Source organism: Taudactylus pleione, unplaced genomic scaffold (genome assembly GCF_031769625.1).
Source record: "Taudactylus pleione unplaced genomic scaffold, aTauple2 ptg000707l, whole genome shotgun sequence".
Classification (NCBI taxonomy): domain Eukaryota; kingdom Metazoa; phylum Chordata; class Amphibia; order Anura; family Myobatrachidae; genus Taudactylus; species Taudactylus pleione.
In genome coordinates, this window is record NW_028285109.1 from 6,741,612 (window position 1) to 6,760,325 (window position 18,714).

The following is an 18,714-nucleotide window of genomic DNA, read 5'->3' on the forward strand; positions in this document are numbered from 1 at the left end:
TTTCGGTTTGTGTGTGCTATAGCCGCACGTGCATTAACGAGGTAGCGCCAAGCGTGTTTCTGTGTCATAAGTAAAGGGCCAGCTGGCTCGTCTGTTGAAGGGAGGTGTAACCACCAAAGTGCGCTCCAAAAAAATAAAAATAAATATGACTTGTGTGCGCTGTAGCTACACGTGCTTCAGCAAAGTAGTGCCAAGCATACGCCTGTGTCATAAGTAAAGAGCCGGCTGGCTCATCTGTTGAAGGGTGGTGTAACCCCCAAAGTGCCTGAAAGAAAAAAATATTTGTTTGTGTGTGCCTTAGCCGCACGTGCATCAATATCACATAAATGGAGGACAAAAATTTGTCTGGTAAAAATAAAATAGAGAAAGATCAAGAACCACTTCCTCCTAGTGCTGAAGCTGCTGCCACTAGTCATAACATAGATGACAACGTTGTCTGCCAAGGCCGACGCCCAATGTAATAGTAGAGGGCATATAAAATCCCAATGGCAAAGTTCAGGAAAATTACCTTAAAAAATAAATTTAAATCATCTAAGGAGAAACGTAAACTTGCCAATATGCTATTTACGACACAGAGTGGCAAGGAACGGCTAAGGTCCTCCCCTATGTTCATGACTAGTGGTTCAGCTTCACATGATGATGGAAGCCCTCCTCCCGCTAGAAAAATCAACTGTGTTAAGCTGGCAAAAGCATAGCAAAGAACTGTGCTTTCTAATTCTAAGAAGATATAACAAATCCCCATGGAGAGTCCAAGTGTGGCGACTGTTGCGATGCCTGACCTTCCCAACACTGGATGGGAAGAGGTGGCTCCTTCAACCATTTGCACGCCCTCTGCAAGTGCTGAAAGGAGCACCCACAGTCCACTTGCTGAAATTCAAATTGAAGATGTCACTGTTGAAGTACAACAGGCTGAAGATATTGGTGTAACTGGCGCTGAGGAGGAAGTTGACGAGGAGGATTCTGGTGGTGAGGTGGTTTGTTTAAATAAGGCACTGAGGGAGACTGTTGTCCGTGGGATGAAAAAGACCATCACGGTCATGCCTGGGCAGAAGACCAAACATTCCACCTCTTTGCTCGTTCCAAGGCAAGCTACGATGTGTATCATCGGTTTCAGTAAGAGGCACACCGCCGACAAATTCTTAGAGAAACTGAGGGAAATCATAGCCCAGTGGCTTACCCCACTTAGAGTCTCCTGGGGATTTGTGATATCTGACAACACCCCCAATATTGTGCTGGCATTACATCTGGGCAAATTCCAGCACGTCCCATGTTTTTTTCCTCACACAATAAATTTGGTGGTGCAGAATTTTCTGAAAAATGATAGGGGTGTGCAGGAGATGCTTTGGGTGGACCGAAAGATATCTGGCCACTTTCACCATTCAGTGACTGCAGGCTGAAGACTGGAGCACCAGCAAACACTCTTGAACCTGCCCTGCCATCACCTGAAGCAAGAGGTTGTGATGCAGTGGAACTCAACTCTCTATATGCTTCAGAGGATGTAGGAGCAGCAAAAGGCCATTCAAGCCTATACATCCACCTATGACATAGGCAAAGGAGGGGGTATGCCCTGACTCAAGTGCAGTGGAGAATGATTTCTCTAGCCCTTCGAACTTGCCACACGTGAAGTCAGTTCAGACACTGCCAGCTTGAGTCAGGTCATTTCCCTCATCAGGCTTTTGCAGAAGCAGCTGGAAAAAGTGAAGGAGGAGCTAAGATGGAGCAATTCTGCTCGGTACGTGGGACTTGTGGATGAAGCCCTTCATTTGCTTTGCCAGGATTCAAGGGTGGTCAATCTGTTGAAATCAGACCACTACATTTTGGCCACCGTGCTCGATCCTAGGTTTAAAGCCTAAATGGTGTCTCTCTTTCCGACCGACACATGCCTGCAGAGGTGCAAAGACCTGCTGGTGAAAACACTGTCAGCTGAAGCGGAATGTGACACGTCAACAGCTCCTTCTTCATCTTCTCCCGCAACTGGGGCTGCCAGGAAACAACTTAGGTATCTTAAGCATCCTGCTGGCGGTGATGCAGGGCAAACAAGACCAAGTTTGGACATCTGCTCTAGACTGTAGGACCTGGCAACAATTTCTGACGTGTCTACTGTCACTGTATATGATACTGTCACCATTGACAGAATGGTGGAAAATTACATCGGTGACAGCATCCAAGTAGGCATCTCAGACAATCCGTACCTGTACTGGCAGGAAAAAGAGGCAATTTGGAAGCCCCTGTACAAACTGGCTCTATTTTACCTAAGTTGCCCCCCCTCCAGTGTGTACTAAGAAAGAGTGTTTAGGGCAGCCGGGAACCTTGTCAGCGAAAGGTGTAGGAGGTTGCTTCCACAAAATGTGGAGAAGATGATGTTCATCAAAATGAATTATCAATTCTTCCAGGTAGACCAGCCTCCAGAAAGTACAGAGGGACCTGTTGTGGTGGATTCCAGTGGGGACGAATTAATACTCTGTGAGGATGCGGATGTACACAACACTGAAGAGGGTGAGGAATCGGTGGATGAGGACGACATCTTGCCTCGGTAGAGCCAGTTTGTGCAGGGACAGATTAATTGCCAGCTTGTTTTGTGGGGGCCCAAATGAACCAATAATTTCAGCCACAGTCGTATGGCAGACCCTGGCGCTGAAATGATTGATTTGTTAAAGTGTGCATGTCCTGTTTATACAACATGTGGGTGGGAGGGCCCAAGGACAATTCCATCTTGCACCTCTTTTTTTTTTCTTTGCATTATGTACTGTTTGGGGCCTAGTTTTTCAGACTGCCTGTCACGGCTTGGCGTGCGCCTGGACCCGGAGTGGAGTCGGATGGCGAGTGAGGGTTCGTTTGCTGGTACTTGAAAGCAGCCGGTCTTAGGAGGGTATGACTCATGAAGGAATGGTACACACGAAGGGGTTAGACAAAGCTGTGAGACACTGGCGGTACTCAGAGAACCGGGGTAGGCTAGGCAAATAGTGTGTAGATTTTGGGCCTGATTCAGAGCCGCTCGTAAGCGGCCGCTCGTTCGCTCCGAGCTATGTTTGCCCAACTGCGCGTGCGTACGGATCGTTATATGCATGCGCGAACCAGTCAGTGCGGTCGAAATTCATGTGCTCGCAAAATAGCGAATGCCGGATAATTTGAGTGACAGAAAGAGGCGTATGTGGGTGGTAACAGGGGAAGGTGCTTGAAAACGGGGAGTGGAGATCCGATCACAGGCGTGCTTAAAGGTCAAAATGGGCGTTTTATGGGTGTGCATAATTAAAACCGCAGCATCATTGAGCACGTCACTGGGTTATTTTATAGCCAGAACTGCTCGCAAAATTGTGGTAGCAAAAACCAACCACAAGAATAGCGAGCAGTTCATACCCTGGTCGATGTACTCGATTAATCTAATAAATAGCGGACATGACGAAGGATGCGAGCGGCCAGGGGGCGTAGTTTCCCAAAAAACGACCGCAAGTTTTGTTCGCTCGTTCAGACCTAGAGGTGTGAACAGACCGCAAAGAGCGAACGGTTCATTTGAATAGCCACCCATTTTTTTTGAACGAACGACCGCAAATAGCGACCGGCTCTGAATCAGTCCCCTTTGTCAGGAGACAGGTAGTAACAGGAGCAGAACCGCACCAAGGCTGAGAGGCTGAACACACTGGAGCGATGGCACTTTAAGGAGCAACGGAGCACAGAGAACTAGCTCACAGCATACGTTGTGATAGACGTTGCACTGGCAACTAAGGAGCCTCTTGACAGCCCTTTAGTACCCTCGGGTAGTGCAGGATTGGCTGCTAGCCTCCCTAGCCCATGCTGTTACCTGATTGGCCCAAATCAACATGTGACCCAAATCCAAGATGGCCGTGCCCAGTGGTCACCGCGTGGAAGCACTGTCAGTCTCATCCCCTCTCACCTGCCTCCAGATGGAAGCCCTTAGTCTGCGGAGGCTCACAGTACCCAGCACTGCTCTCCAGGACCTTGCACCCCCGCCGGAGATGCCGTGCAGAGCGCCCGGAGCGGTAAGGACCTTTTAGGGGTGGCCTCTGGACACTTATTGGGTTTTCCAGGATTTTCAGAATTAAACTTAAGCACCAGGTGAGGAGAATGGACATCTTCAGCTTTCACCCAACAGCACTCTTCAGGACCATAACCTTTCCAATCCAGCAAATACTGAAGTTGACCATAACGAAAACGAAAGTCCAGGACTTGTTTGACCTCAAACTCTACACTCCTCTCAGTAAGGACTTTGGGAGAGCGTGGCAGGACTTTGTGAAAGTGATTCAGGATGAGAGGTTTTAGCAGGGAGATACGGAAGGAGTTTGGTACTTTGAGATAGGACGGGAGTTTCAGTTTGTAGGCCACATGATTGATTACTTGAATGATGGGAAAAGGACCGATGAAGCGGGGAGCAAACTTCATGGACGGGACTTTAAGGCGAAGATTACGAGTAGACAACCACACTAAATCACCTGTTTTTAGGTTGGGCACTGCTCTTCTTTTCTTGTCAGCTGCTAATTTATACTGAACAGAGGCCCTGATTCAGAGCCGGACACTCTGACAGAGCGCTTTGTGGTAGGGTCTCATGGCCACAAGCCCCAGAGAGCATTTGGCTCAAACAGAGCCGAAAGCTTTCCCACTGACATGACTGGTGATGTCAGTGGGGCCGTCCCCAGATGGTAGGCGTTCTCATGGGAATTACTCTGTCTGGGCTGCCACCCCCCAGCCCACCCACCAAAGGGGGCGTGCTGTCACTCAACATCGACAGCACGCCCCCTCTGGTGCGAGACCCGGAGCGACAGATTGCCTGTCGCTGTCCGGGTCTCGCGCATGCGCACGACGGAGCCGGCTCCATCGTGCACATGCGCTCTGGGCCACCATAAACCCGGTTGCGAGCGCTCAGTGCTTGCGACTGGGTCTGAATCAGGCCCAGACGCTTTTCCTAAGGCTGAATGAACCTGAGTCCAAATCTGAGAGAATTTCTGTAGTGTAGAGTTTACTGCTGGTACATCGAAGACTGGCAATTCTTGAAACTCTGGTACTCTGGGATGCAGACCAAAAACTACAAAAAAAATGGGGTTTGCCCTGTAGATGAATGATAAGAGCTGTTATGGGCAAATTCTGCCCAGGGCAGAGTGTCTGCTCAGTTGTCTTGTGATGAAGACATATGGATTCATAGAAAGGCCTCGAGGTCCTGGTTGACCCTCTCTGTAGATCCATTAGACTGAGGGTGGTAAGCTGTTGAAAATTTTAGTTTAATCTGGAAGACGGAACACAGAGCTCTCCAAAATCTCGCTAGAAACTGCACCCCTCTATCGGAGACATTTTCGGTTGGGAGTCCGTGGAGATGGAAGATATTGTCGACGTACAACTGGGCCAACTCAGGAGCAGATGGCAATTTCTTGAGGGGAACGTAATGAACCATTTTGGAGAAACAATCCACCACAACCCAGATGGTGGTAAACCCATTGGAAATGGGTAGGTCCGTTACAAAGTCCATGGATAGGTGTGTCCAAGGATGGGTTGGTATCGACAGGGGTAGCAGTGTGCTGGCATGGATGTTTTATGCTGAGCGTACTGTGGAGAGGAGGAAATAAAAGCTTCAATTTCAGATTTCATCGTGGGCCACCAATATGAACGTTGCAAAAATTCCAGTGTCTTGCGTATGCCTGGGTGTCCAGAGAAACGAGAAGCATGAGCCCACTTCAAAAGCTATTTGCGCATAGCTAAGGTCACAAAAGTCTTCCCAGGAGGGGGTTGAATGCGAATGACAGCAAATACTCTGGAGTCTAGAACTGGATTCTCCTTATGATCTTCAGAAGATGCATCAGAGGAGAATGAACGAGAAAGAGCATCGGCTTTTTGATTCAGTGAGCTGGGGCGAAAAGTCAAAGTAAGGTTGAAATGAGAAAAGAATATTGCCCACCGAGCCAGATGAGAACTGAGGCACTGGATATTCTTTAGATATAGGAGGTTCCGATGATCCGTATAAATGGTGATGGGAAACGTAGTTCCTTCGAGAAGATAACGCCACTCTTCAAAGGCTAATTTCACAGCCAACAATTCCTGTTCTCCAATGGGGTAATTTCTTTCTGCTAGGGAAAATTTATTTGAGAAGAACCAGCAGGGATGAAGCTTGTTATCTTCGAGTTTCTGGGATAGTACCGCCCCTACTGCTTCAGAAGAGGCATCCACTTCTAGAAAGAATGGGTAATTAATGTTAGGTTGTCTCAGTACAGGAGTGAAAATGAAGGCTTGTTTTAAAAGTTGAAAAGCGGTTTCGGCCTCGGGAGGCCACTGAGATGGGTTTGCCCCCTTGCGAGTCAGAGCGGAAATGGGTGTCATGAGGGTGGAGAATCCTTTGATGAATCTTCGATAATAGTTATCGTAGCCTAAAAATCTTTGTACCACCTTCAATGAATTCGGAAGAGACCAGTCCATGATTGCCTGTACCTTCTGGGGATCCATATCAAGACCGGAACCTGAGACGATGTCACCTAGAAAGGGAACCGAGGAAACTTCGAACACACATTTCTCAGCTTTGCAGTACAGGTGGCTCTCTTGTAGATGGGTTAGTACTTCCTTGACTTGGGACCGATGTTTGTCAATATTGGAGGAGAATATCAGAATATTGTCTAGGTAAACCACTACAGAAACATATAGTGAGTCCCGGAAGATCTCATTCACGAAGTTCTGAAAAACAGCAGGAGCTTAACAAAGGCCAAAGGGCATTACAAGATATTCAAAATGACCGTCCCGGGTATTGAATGCTGTTTTCCACTCGTCTCCGGGTCGTATCCTAATGAGGTTATAGGCCCTTCTTAAATCCAGCTTGGTAAAAATAGTAACGCCTTTTACTCGATCGAAAAGTTAAGTAATGAGGGGTATTGGGTAGCATTTTTAAGCCCCTTTAATCGATGCAAGGGCGCAGACCTCCATCCTTCTTTGAAAGAAAAAAGAATCCCGCCCCTGCCGGTGAGGAGGATAGTCGAATGAACCCTTTTTGCATTTTCTCCTGGATGTATGCTGACATGGTCTTGGTCTCGGGCAGGGAGAGTGGGTAAGTACGACCACGTGGAGGAGTTTTGCCAGGGATCAACTCAATGGGACAATCCCACTCCCGATGAGGTGGCAGAATATTGGCCCCGGTTTTGCAGAAGACATCAGAGAAGGAGAGGTACTGGCAGGGGATTGGAGTAGTGGTTGCAATGTGAATTTCTATGATGGGCTTGATTTGAGGAAAGCAGGACACTCGACAAGTTTCTCCCCAGGACAAGATTTGCAAGGTGCCCCAGTCAATATTGGGAGAATGCTTGCATAACCAGGGATATCCAAGGATGACCTCATGGGAGGCTTTGGGAATCACCAAAAATTGGATTGTTTCTATGTGAAGAGCCCTGACATGGACTGGCACAGGTAGGGTACGTAGAGAGACGACTCCGTTTATAATCTGGGTGCCATCCACTGCAGATAGGGTGCTGTATGGTCGAGAGAGGAGACGGGGAACCGAAATCTCCAGACAAGTTCAGCGGTGATGACATTTTCGGCAGCCCCTGAATCAAGGAGAGAAAGAACAGCTTTAGAACCATGGAAAACCTCTAAAGTAATGGTAAAGGTAGATTCAGTTTTTGACGGAGACGAGGACATCACTCCCAGCCTGGTGTCTCCGGCACACTTTAGGATTGGGAGTTTCCCGGACGACGTGGACAGGCAGCAACCAGATGACCGGTCTCCCCGCAGTACATGCACAGGTTCCTGGCGAAGACGCAGGATCTCCTCTGCAGCTGAGGTTGTTTTCCCGGATTCATCAAAAATCCTTCGGAAGGACGTGAGAAATTCGGAGTAGTTTTCTAATAAGGGGTCAGACCTCTCCCAGAGGGGCAAAACCCAATCTAGGGCAGAAACGGACAGCAGAAACACAATATATGCCACTTTGGACTTAGGAGATGGAAAGTTTGTAGGCTGTAATGTGAAGTGGATGTCGCACTCGTTAAGAAACTCTCGGCACAATTTGTGGTTCCCATCAAATTTACTGGGAGTCAGAAGGTGCAGATGGGATAGGAATAACTGGAGCTGCTGGCTGGTTCGTGGCGGCAGGCATATTAACGGTAACCAGGGAGGCTTGTAACGATGGAGAGACATTTCCTGCAGGAACTGAGCCATTTGTCGCTGTGAGGCCTCTAGTCCCTCTAGGCGACTGGCGATACCCTGGAGCAGGTTGGCCCTCAAATCCTGTCCACTAGCCGAATCCATTTGGCCAGTGTAAACTGTCACAGCTTGGTGTGCGCCTGGACCCGGAGTGGAGTCGGATGGCGAGTGAGGGTTCATTTGCTGGTACTTGAAAGCAGCTGGTCTTAGGGGGGTATGACTCATGAAGGAATGGTACACACGAAGGGGAGAGACAAAGCTGGGAGACGCTGGCGGTACTCAGAGAACCGGGGTAGGCTAGGCAAATAGTAGGTAGACGGTGTCAGGAGACAGGTAGTAACAGGAGCAGAACTGCACCAAGGCTGAGAGGTGAAACTGCAGGAACACACTGGAGCAATGGCACTTTAAGGAGCAAGGGAGCACAGAGAACTAGCTCACAGCATACGCTGTGAAAGACGTTGCACTGGCAACTAAGGAGCCTCTTGATAGCCCTTTAGTACCCTCAGGTAGTGCAGGATTGACTGCTAGCCTCCCTAGGCCAGGCTGTTACCTGATTGGCCCAAATCAACATGTGACCCAAATCCAAGATGGCCGCGCCCAGTGGTCACCACGCGGAAGCGCTGTCAGTCTCATCCCCTCTCACCTGCCTCCAGATGGAAGCCCTTAGTCTGCGGAGGCTCACAGTACCCAGCGCTGCTCTCCAGGACCCTGCACCCCCACCAGAGACACCACGCCAGAGCGCCCGGAGTGATAAGGACCGCAATCTCGGCAGCCTGTCAGCCCTGATCGTAACACTGCCATCCTGTCTGCCACTGCAGTGGCACTCCTAGATGGGCCACGTATTTGTGCCGCCCACTTGTGTCACTTAGCATAGTCATCCAGCTACCTCGGTGCAACCTTTTAGCCTAAAAACAATATTGTGAGGTGTTCAGTGTTCAGAATAGACTGGAAATGAGTGGAAATTAATGTTATTGAGGTTAATAATAGCATAGGAACAAAAAAAAAACACAAATTCTGTGATTTTAGCTGTTTTTATGCTTTCTTCCAAAAAAATACAGATCCAAAACACAAAACCCAGAACCCAAAACACGGAAGGATGGTATAACATAAATATAGTTTTAAAAAAACTTTTTGCAGGTTGCATCCTTCACATCCAAACCGCAATCATAGAAAATAGCAAAATCATATAATATAAGATAGCAAAATTTAACTCACAGCTGCATTTATAAATATAGCATAAATGCCCATATCAAGGATACATAAATTTAATAAATGAATGGTAATACCACCTATATTGATAACATAAAGCAAGATCCAGGTAAGCCGAATCTGTATGCATCAGCAAAGCAGTCTATATGGAAAAAGCAGACCAGGTTAGCAAATATGTCCTTTGCAATGAATGGTCCTCCTTAAGTGACTGCAAAGGTAAATTTGTAACTTAAGCTGGGGAAATCTCTTTACTGATATCTTGGGCGATCACCATCTGTGGGAGGTAGATTTTTGCACGTTGCCAACAGAGGGCCTGATTCAGACCCACTCGCTAAATGCGTTCGTATGAAAATCCCACGATCACACGGCAAGGCATTAGCACGCCCACCGTGCCTTGGCGTGCAATCGCGGTGTGTATTTAGACACCCACCAGCCTGTCTTAAGACACCCACTTTCCCTTAGTGATACACGTCATCTCCAGGATGTGTATGCAACAATCGGTAACATCGAGTAACATCGGATCCATACGCAGCACTTGTGGCTGACCAAACCGCAAGCACTGCGAGTGCTTCAGTGTGTAGTTCAGCCATGTGACGTGTATTATGACACTGCATCTTAATTATGCACGCCTTTAAAATAGCATTAAGACATTCAGACTTGCCTGCGTTCGCACCACCACACCCGTTTCTATCGACCATCCCCTATCACCACCCACAAACTGCTCGTCCTGTCACTCATTCTAGTGAGGTGGCTATGCGCTGCGTGCGAACGCTTCCCAATTGCATGGACTAGTTCGCGCATGCGCACTGCATCTTATGCGCACTTTGCAAACATCAGCAGGCTATGTGCGAACGCAGCCTAGCAAGCGGGTCTGAATCAGGCCTGGAGCCCCCAGAGGTTGTAGATATTCACTCCTGCTGTTTAAATTCAGGCCCAGAAATCACGAAGCTGTAGGATGTGGTATAAATCCCTGCAAGGAGATGATTGTTCAATGCTGTATAAGGTAATGTGAGCCGCTGTGAGGTAAAAGGTGGTGGTCTTTGAAGTAGATGAACACTAAGCACGATTCGTGGTCCTGATCAACCTTGTCAGCTAATTTTTTTTATATTTATGTTTAGTTAATAAAGTGTTGTACTTTTTATTACAGTGGTTCACAACCTTATTGATGAGGGATATTTCTTAATGTTTATTCAATTAATACCAAGCACTTTTCACTTTTTCCTATTCTATACCATTGCTAGTGAGGCTGACTACCTCACAGTTAAGCAGCAAGGTCTTATTAGTTCAACATAGTTTTTTAATTACTATACACATTTTTCTACTGTGCCAGTAGGTATCATTTTACTTTTTTTTTCTTGCATTGTTTCTTTAGTTGACTGCTAAGGAACATGGAAGCAAAGTGCCAACGTGATAGTGGAATGGTGACATTGGTTTTTCTCTGGAGAACTTTCTCAAACTCATACATCCAGTCAATTGCATAAAAATATCCAATCGTCATGTGAAGAAGGTGACAAACAGGTGGCAAGCTCATCTCTATTGTGCTCTGAAAGAAGCAAGAAAACAGAATTGCACCAAGTATTGACCAACTGTCAGACTCCTTGCATAAAAAATTCCGGAGACTGCAAAGGAGTCTCTGGCTCATTAAAGATTTTGTAAAAGGACTCCAGGAAGGTTTCACAATCCTGTACTAAAAGGTCAATGTACTCCCTGTTGGGAATCCCCAGCCAAAGCTTTTTTCAATTGCCAGGAAGCAATTTAAATTGAATATCACATTTGTTAAGGAGCCTACAACATGTGTTGGGGTCACTGTTATATTTGACAGGAGTGTGTATATGAAGATTGGACAGAGCCAGAGATCCAAGGAGCCACTGCAGGAAATGTTGGGTTACTCAACATGTCCTGAAGAGTGTCCAAATGGGTAGATAGTCATGGCAGAAACTGCATAAGATGCATCTGGGTGGCTTCTTTCTTTTTCATTCTTCCAATGAAATGTTGAAGCAGATGGCTTCCTTAGGCCAGTGGGAGTATAGCGGATCCGATGTAGTCAGACTAGGTTGGTAATGCCCACAACAGAGGTGCAGAGTCTAATGTGGGGCAGTTGTCCCCAGTAAGGAGGAATGGACTTTGCTAATAGATACACATAGGTGGTGCCTTCTGCGGTAGGACCAGACGTGGCCAAAATCTTTTGTCAAATGTAACCAGACTTCATGGTAAATGAAGCGTACTCAAGGAGGATAACAGCAGGAAGTTAAGGTGGCCCAGGTATACAGATGAAGGTGAAGGAGACAAGAGAATGACTCAGGGTGTTTTCAGGTCATATCAGATACTGTAGTAGACTATAAACATCAGACATAAGGAGCTGAACACAATCAGCAGGGATCACCAGGCAGGAACTTGACTGGAATGCTTAATCCAAACAGGAGGTCAAAATGAGAGCTATAGAGTATGGATTTGTAATAAAACTGTCAAAGACCTGTCACCTGAAATTTGCCCTAAGCAGGTTTAAAGACCCTGCTCTCTGAAAAAGGGTGTGGCCATCATTAGGTGCGGTAATATAACAGAAGTTTCAAAGAGTGGCAGGCAGCAGAAGAATGATTGGTTGTGCCCAGATGAAGCATACCTGCTTACACCACCTGGGAGACCCAAGATATCACGCCAATCCCTGATAAGTACATCAGAAAGTTAGATGTGTGGCACCAAGGCAATCCAGCTTGACACCCATTTCACATTGGATGCCATCCAGGTGTGCCTCTTTGCTTGAAGGAGAGACTTCCTCTTGTGCAGCATCTGTGGTTGAGAAAAAGGGAAAATAATCAAAATATTAGTGCTGCAATAATGTTTTATTTTTCACTAACATGCATAGTTTATGTTTTATTGTTTAGCAATTTTGATTTTTACTGCCTTTGGGTGAATTATAGAGCAGAAGTCTATTAATTTCATTGTCTATTTCAACAAAAATATTGTATTATTATTATTGTATACTATTCTAAATTTGTCATTAATTACCCTTTAGTTATCATGATACATGCCTTCATGTTATACAACCTTTTAAGATACTGTGGGTCTGATTCACTACCGATCGCAACTGTGATTACGCACACAATTGGCTGATTGTTACGTTCTGCACATGCGCAAGCATCGCAGTGCACCTGTGTGAACTGGTCACTGCGATCGGAACAGCGATCACAGTGACTACGCAGACCCATCGCAGAGTGATTGACAGGAAGTGCCAGTTGTGGGTGGTGACGGGAAGTTGGTCGGCAAAACGCAGGCGTGCCAGTGCGTTTGAACGCCGTTGCAGGGGCATGCCTAAATTATCCACTGCAATGCCTTACGCAGAATGAGGACTCATAGCATGCACTGAAGTTAGCAATGCCTGAGTAAGGTCTGACATTGTGCAAGTGTGCGTGAGGCTGCGATGGTACTCTGTTACCGATGGTTTTGCAGTCTTGCAAAGGATTACGGATGTGTGTAAGGTAAAGTGAGCGTCCCTATGTTGTGCTGCAGCAGCATATCGATCGCAATGGATTAGCATTCTATCGCAGTGAGACTGCGTGCGTAATCGCTATTGCAATCACAGTTGCGATCCGTAATGAATCAGGCCCTGTATGTGGTAAATGGCTAATGGCTAATCTAATTTTCCTGTTGTATGAGTAGGGGGTTTCCATAATCATTTCATGGTGGTCCCGGTCCCTGCAGAGAGGTCTACGACCCCTCTCCCCTACGTGCATTTAATTACGCGCCAGTGCAGACGGATCCTATCATTACTCATTAATTTCATATTTTTATTTGTATTGTAATAAAAGTACCTACAATTCAGCAATGTAGACTCTGAATACTTTTGCAGAGGTATGATATCCGGCCAATGTGATCCATGTTGGTAAAAAATTCCAAAGCCAAATTTATTTATTTATTAACAGTTTCTTATATAGCGCAACATATTCCATTGCGCTTTACAATTGGAAACATTAATAGATCAAAACTGGGTAATAACAGACAGATATATAGGTAGCAAAGAAAATGGTAGTTGCTCAGATCAGCTTATTTGCATAACACAGGTGCTTGTAAAGGGCGGGGTTTACACTGAACACAGAAAAAAAAGAGATTTGCCCCCCAGCACACTGCAGCAAAAACAATACTTAAATCCTACATGATAATAGCGATTCAGAGGTATTAGTTACATACATTTGCAAATATATGAATAAGCGCCAGGCCAATCGTCAAGGCTCCTCTATACTGGCGTCCCTAGCATTACGGGGTTCACGTCCGAGAAGCAAGGCACCCCAAAAAAATTCCAACCAAGGGCCATCCCCAGGGCATCACACGAAAAAGGGAAAAAGGTGATAGTGAAGTATAAAGAAAAGATGTGTAAGTATAAATCAATAAGTGTTAATGGCTATTATCATGTAGGATTTAAGTATTGTTTTTGCTGCAGTGTGCTGGGGGGCAAATCTCTTTTTTTTCTGTGTTCAGTGTAAACCCCGTCCTTGCAAGCACCTGTGTTATGCAAATAAGCTGATCTGAGCAACTACCATTTTCTTTGCAAGTTTGGAGAGGCATGAAGGCAGTCAGCATTAGGAGGATGTGCTGATGCTTATAGTGCCATGTGGAGGTTTTTTGGGGTACCTCCAAGGTAAGTTAGCTCTCGGCTTTTATATGTACTGTTATCATGCAGTACATCAATTGTAATTATATGACCCAGAGTGGGTGCTACCATTATGTAGCAATAATTATTTTGGGGTGAGCGTTTGGGAGTGGGGCCCCCGGGGGGGTTCTGACTGGGCCTTTCTCATGGCATCACCACTTAATTCACATAGAATACCTTTATCACTTCTCTATTTGTTTGTATATTATTTGTGTCATTTTAATTCTTTCTCATTTCATTAACACTTATTGATTTATACTTACACATCTTTTCTTTATACTTCACTATCACCTTTTTCCCTTTTTCGTGTGATGCCCTGGGGATGGCCCTTGGTTGGAATTTTTTTGGGGTGCCTTGCTTCTCGGACGTGAACCCCTTAATGCTAGGGACGCCAGTATAGAGGAGCCTTGACGATTGGCCTGGCGCTTATTCATATATTTGCAAATGTATGTAACTAATACCTCTGAATCGCTATTATCATGTAGGATTTAAGTATTGTTTTTGCTGCAGTGTGCTGGGGGGCAAATCTCTTTTTTTTCTGTGTTCAGATATATAGGTAGGATGGCCCTGCTCGCAAGCTTGCAATCTATAGGGAAATAGACAATGATACACAAGGATAGGTATTATTATTATTATTATTATTATTATTATTATATCTCACATACATATAGTAATAGATTAATACATGTACCTACATGTGGAATAAAATGTTTTTATAATTTAAGTAGGCACATTCTGCAGCAGGGGACACAGTGACTGATAACTGAACTGATGAATTCCCAACTTTTCTGCAACCCTTTTCTTGTCACTTTTTATTATTATTATTATCATTTATTTATATGGCGCCACAAGTGTTGCGCAGCGCCTTACAAAGTACATAAACAAATAAGTATATATATGTGTGTGTGTATATATATATATATATATATATATATATATATATATATATATATATATAATTTTTTTTGAAAGGGGCCCAGATCATGCTCTCTCTAATGGTTAGCAAAGCCTTTTGTGGAGACTGGCCACAACCCCTCTGAAGGCTGGCCACACCCCTAAGTATGGGCCCTCATCACTGCATTCCCCCGGTGGGCCCTTCATGCCCCAGTCCGACACTGCGCAACAGAGTAGCAGCACAAACACATGGCAGTTAAAAAGACTTTAGAACATCTATAAAACATTGCCACTCAGCAGTGGCAGACAGGATGGCAGTTTAATAGACTATACGACCCCATAGAAACCAAGAATGTTTTCATTAATCAAGATCTAGATCAGACAGAGGCCCGTGGACAGTACAGGTCAAGGTAGGTGGAATATGTATGTAGTGGAAGAAGTATTGATTAGTTAATAAATTTAATTTAATTGTTTGATTGACTAAGAAAATTATGAGGGAGGAGAGGGGTAGTATGGCTAGCAGGTCAGTGTCCTAATATTTCTGTTCTCTAACCCTTGTCAGGAATCCTTGGCTATTAACATTGTATTAATATTTTTTTTTTTAAATGTGTAGTAATGTATTAGAGCAATAACCAATAAATTGTTTGTCTATGCAAAAAAGACCATCCCCAATGCCCTCCAAAAATACAGCCTATTATGAAAAGAAAAGTGGTGCAAGATGGATTTGTCCTTGGGCCTTACAACTCACCCTTATGTTGTATATTAAAAAGGACATGCACAGTTTAACAAACCAAACACTTCAGTGACAGGAATTGACACTTTTGTGGTGGAAGTGTTTGGTTTGTTTGGGCCTCCACAAACATTTTTCTTGGAAGGACTACCTTCGAACATTAATGAGGAGGTTGATAATGAAGGTGTTGGAGGTGGAGATTGCATATCCTGGTACAAACTGCTGGTACCTGATACAGGACTGCTTGTTTATTATATTACAAATTATTATAATTTTGTTAATTGAGTTGCATAAACTCGCTGCAAAAGATGTAACAGGGAGGAGGTACCTAGATGATTAAAGTACCTTTACTATATTTGGCCTCACAAATGGTACAGATTCCTTCACAAATGTTGATAGGATTTAGGTAAATATAATTCTACACCCAAGAGGTGGCTTTTTTGGTCTTACTGTATGTCCAGACGTAACAATGGCTTTATTTTTATCACATGCTGGAACTGCTGCCACTGGTTGCTGAATGACACAAACAACATCCTCATCATCAACATCCTCATTAGCACCGATAGTAAACAAATATCCCCATCATCCTTCTATTGCACTTCCACAATAGCATCCTCAATTTCTATTATGTCACCATCATTACTTGTACTGCTAATCCCCACATTTTCAGAGGGTGTAGAAATTGTGGAAGGTGGCTTCTTTATGAGTACAATGTCAGACTCGCACATAACTAATGTGGACACCAGACTTTCCTCAGGGATTTATGGACACCCAGTTTGTTCTTCAGCCTGTTCTTTTTGTCTAGGCACTGATTTATCTGTTTTAAAGGTGACACCTCTACTAGACTCAAAGCAAGAAGGAGTTACATCATCATCATATGAGGTTACAGAAGAAAATGCCTGACTGCATTTGGCTCTGGCTTCCAGAATAGGCATTCTTCTAATGCATAAAACAGCAGTATCACTAGCAGGACCACCATTCGCAAGCAAAGGCCTTGGTCTGAGCCTTAACTTGCCACTGCATGTGTTGTATGGCATGTTGTCAATTTAAAGTTTTTTGGCAGTAAAAATTCTCTTTAATATTAGAGTTGATGTTGTTATCAACATTGTGAAATATTGCGATTTCAGGAGGCCTTTCTTTGTGTTATGATCCGCTGCCAGGAGTTCTGACAGCTTTAGCAATTTCAAGTCGACTGTTGCTGGGCAGCAGGGAAGCTGTCTGTATTGTGGAGGCATTCAGCTGCAGCCAGTTTGTAATCAAGCTCTCATTGTGTCAGGGTTCAGCCTAGGATTGGCTATTGCTTACCTCTGTGCCAGCACACTTCTCATGTGGTCAGATGTCAGGTGCAGTGGTGGGTGATGCACTGAGAATTCTACCTTAGGTGCTGGTGGACTTACTTGGGTGGCCCTGTGTCTTGGATATTGTGGTTCCTGTCATGGGCACTGACGCTGTCCTCCTATCAATACCTATCCCTGGGTATTTATCCAGCCCCAGTACACCAGGAAGTTGCCTGAACAACATTTGTCATTCTCAGTGTATGCTAGTTTGGTCCTCATTCCAGGTTTCCCAGAGATTACCTCTATGTCTTCTCCAGTGCATTTGATAATCTCTGCCAGAGTGCTAACCTGTGCTACCTCCACTGCAACAGTGTGTCATTTCATCTCAGCCTGTGTGCCACTCCGTATTACCATCTCTGCCAGTGAGACAATTCTGTGCTATCTCCAGTGCAACAGTGTGTGATAACACCTCAGCCTGTGTGCAAATCCTGCACTACCTTTAGTGCAACAGTGCGTCATAACACCTGTGTACAACATAGCGTCTCCTTCCGGAGCTGCAGTGCGTATACCACCTCTGCCTGTGTTCTATACCAAGGAGTTCTCCTTCAGTGCAATTGTGCATCTACACACCTCTACCTGTGGGTACCTCAAGTGCCAATTCCTGGTGCAACTGTATCTCTTGGAAGGCATATTCCTTGGGCCATCATCTGTGTGATTCTCTATTCCCACTGGGTTTGGATACCAGATCAAAGGACCGTGACCTGTCTGCTGGGTGCAGATAAGTACCCATATCCAGATTGGTAGGGGTCACTGGTGAACACCTCCCAGCAGATTAGACTCCGCACCATTGATAAGGTCTCATTAACGTCCAAACTTTGTGGATGAGGAGATCGTACATTCAGTCCTCTCACCTCCGATTTCTTCCCCAACCTCGGACCTCTGCTTTCAATCCCGCAGTGGCAAGCGTGGCACAGTGTGTGTGCAGTTCAGTTGCAAATTAGTCTGCAATTAAGGATGCTGGCTTGCATTGGTTCTTCTTCCTGATAAATTGCAGTCAGTCCCAGCATTCCCTGCCGGTGAAATCTTATACCTCAGTACTGCTGCCATGTCTGTTCCATGTGTATCGTTGTTCTGCCGTGTCTGTTTCCAGTTTACTACGTTCTTGTGGAACTTTAATTATTGTTTCTACCAACTGCAAGTATTGTAATAACAAATTTACAAAGTAAATTCAATCTCTGCTGTTTGCCAACAGTTATATGTATCTGTACTCACACAATGAACATCACCTCTGCTGTTGTGTTTCAGCGAACATCATCTCTGCAAGTACAAAGCCTCAATGAATGTTATTCTGCTGATTACAATTTTTGAGCTATAGTACCTATGCCATTCAAATATATGCTGTTGAATTTTGTGCTGCTGTCATATCTGCAAGCCATTCAATTTATATACTGTGTTGGATTCTGTGTTGCTGCTATATTTGCAAGTCTAGCTGTTGTGGATAATTGTTGCTGTCTGGTAATCCACCTGTTTGCTATCCAGACAAACTGTCCTGCAATGACCTCTGTTGATGCTGGTTCTGCAATTACCCTCATCCTTTAGTATATCTGTATCTACTTCAGCAAATATCCTGCGATCACCCTTTTATTGTTTAAGCCCCTACTGCCTGAGCTTAAGACCTGGCAGCTAAGTACCGGTGAGTGTATTCAACTCTATAGGAACACCTGCAGTTTTTATAGGCAGAAGATCTTAGTAGGAGGATCTAGGTGTCTTATACATATACAGGGGTGTTTCATAACACTTTGTGTCCCCTGGACCACCTTTAGTAGATGTTGAAG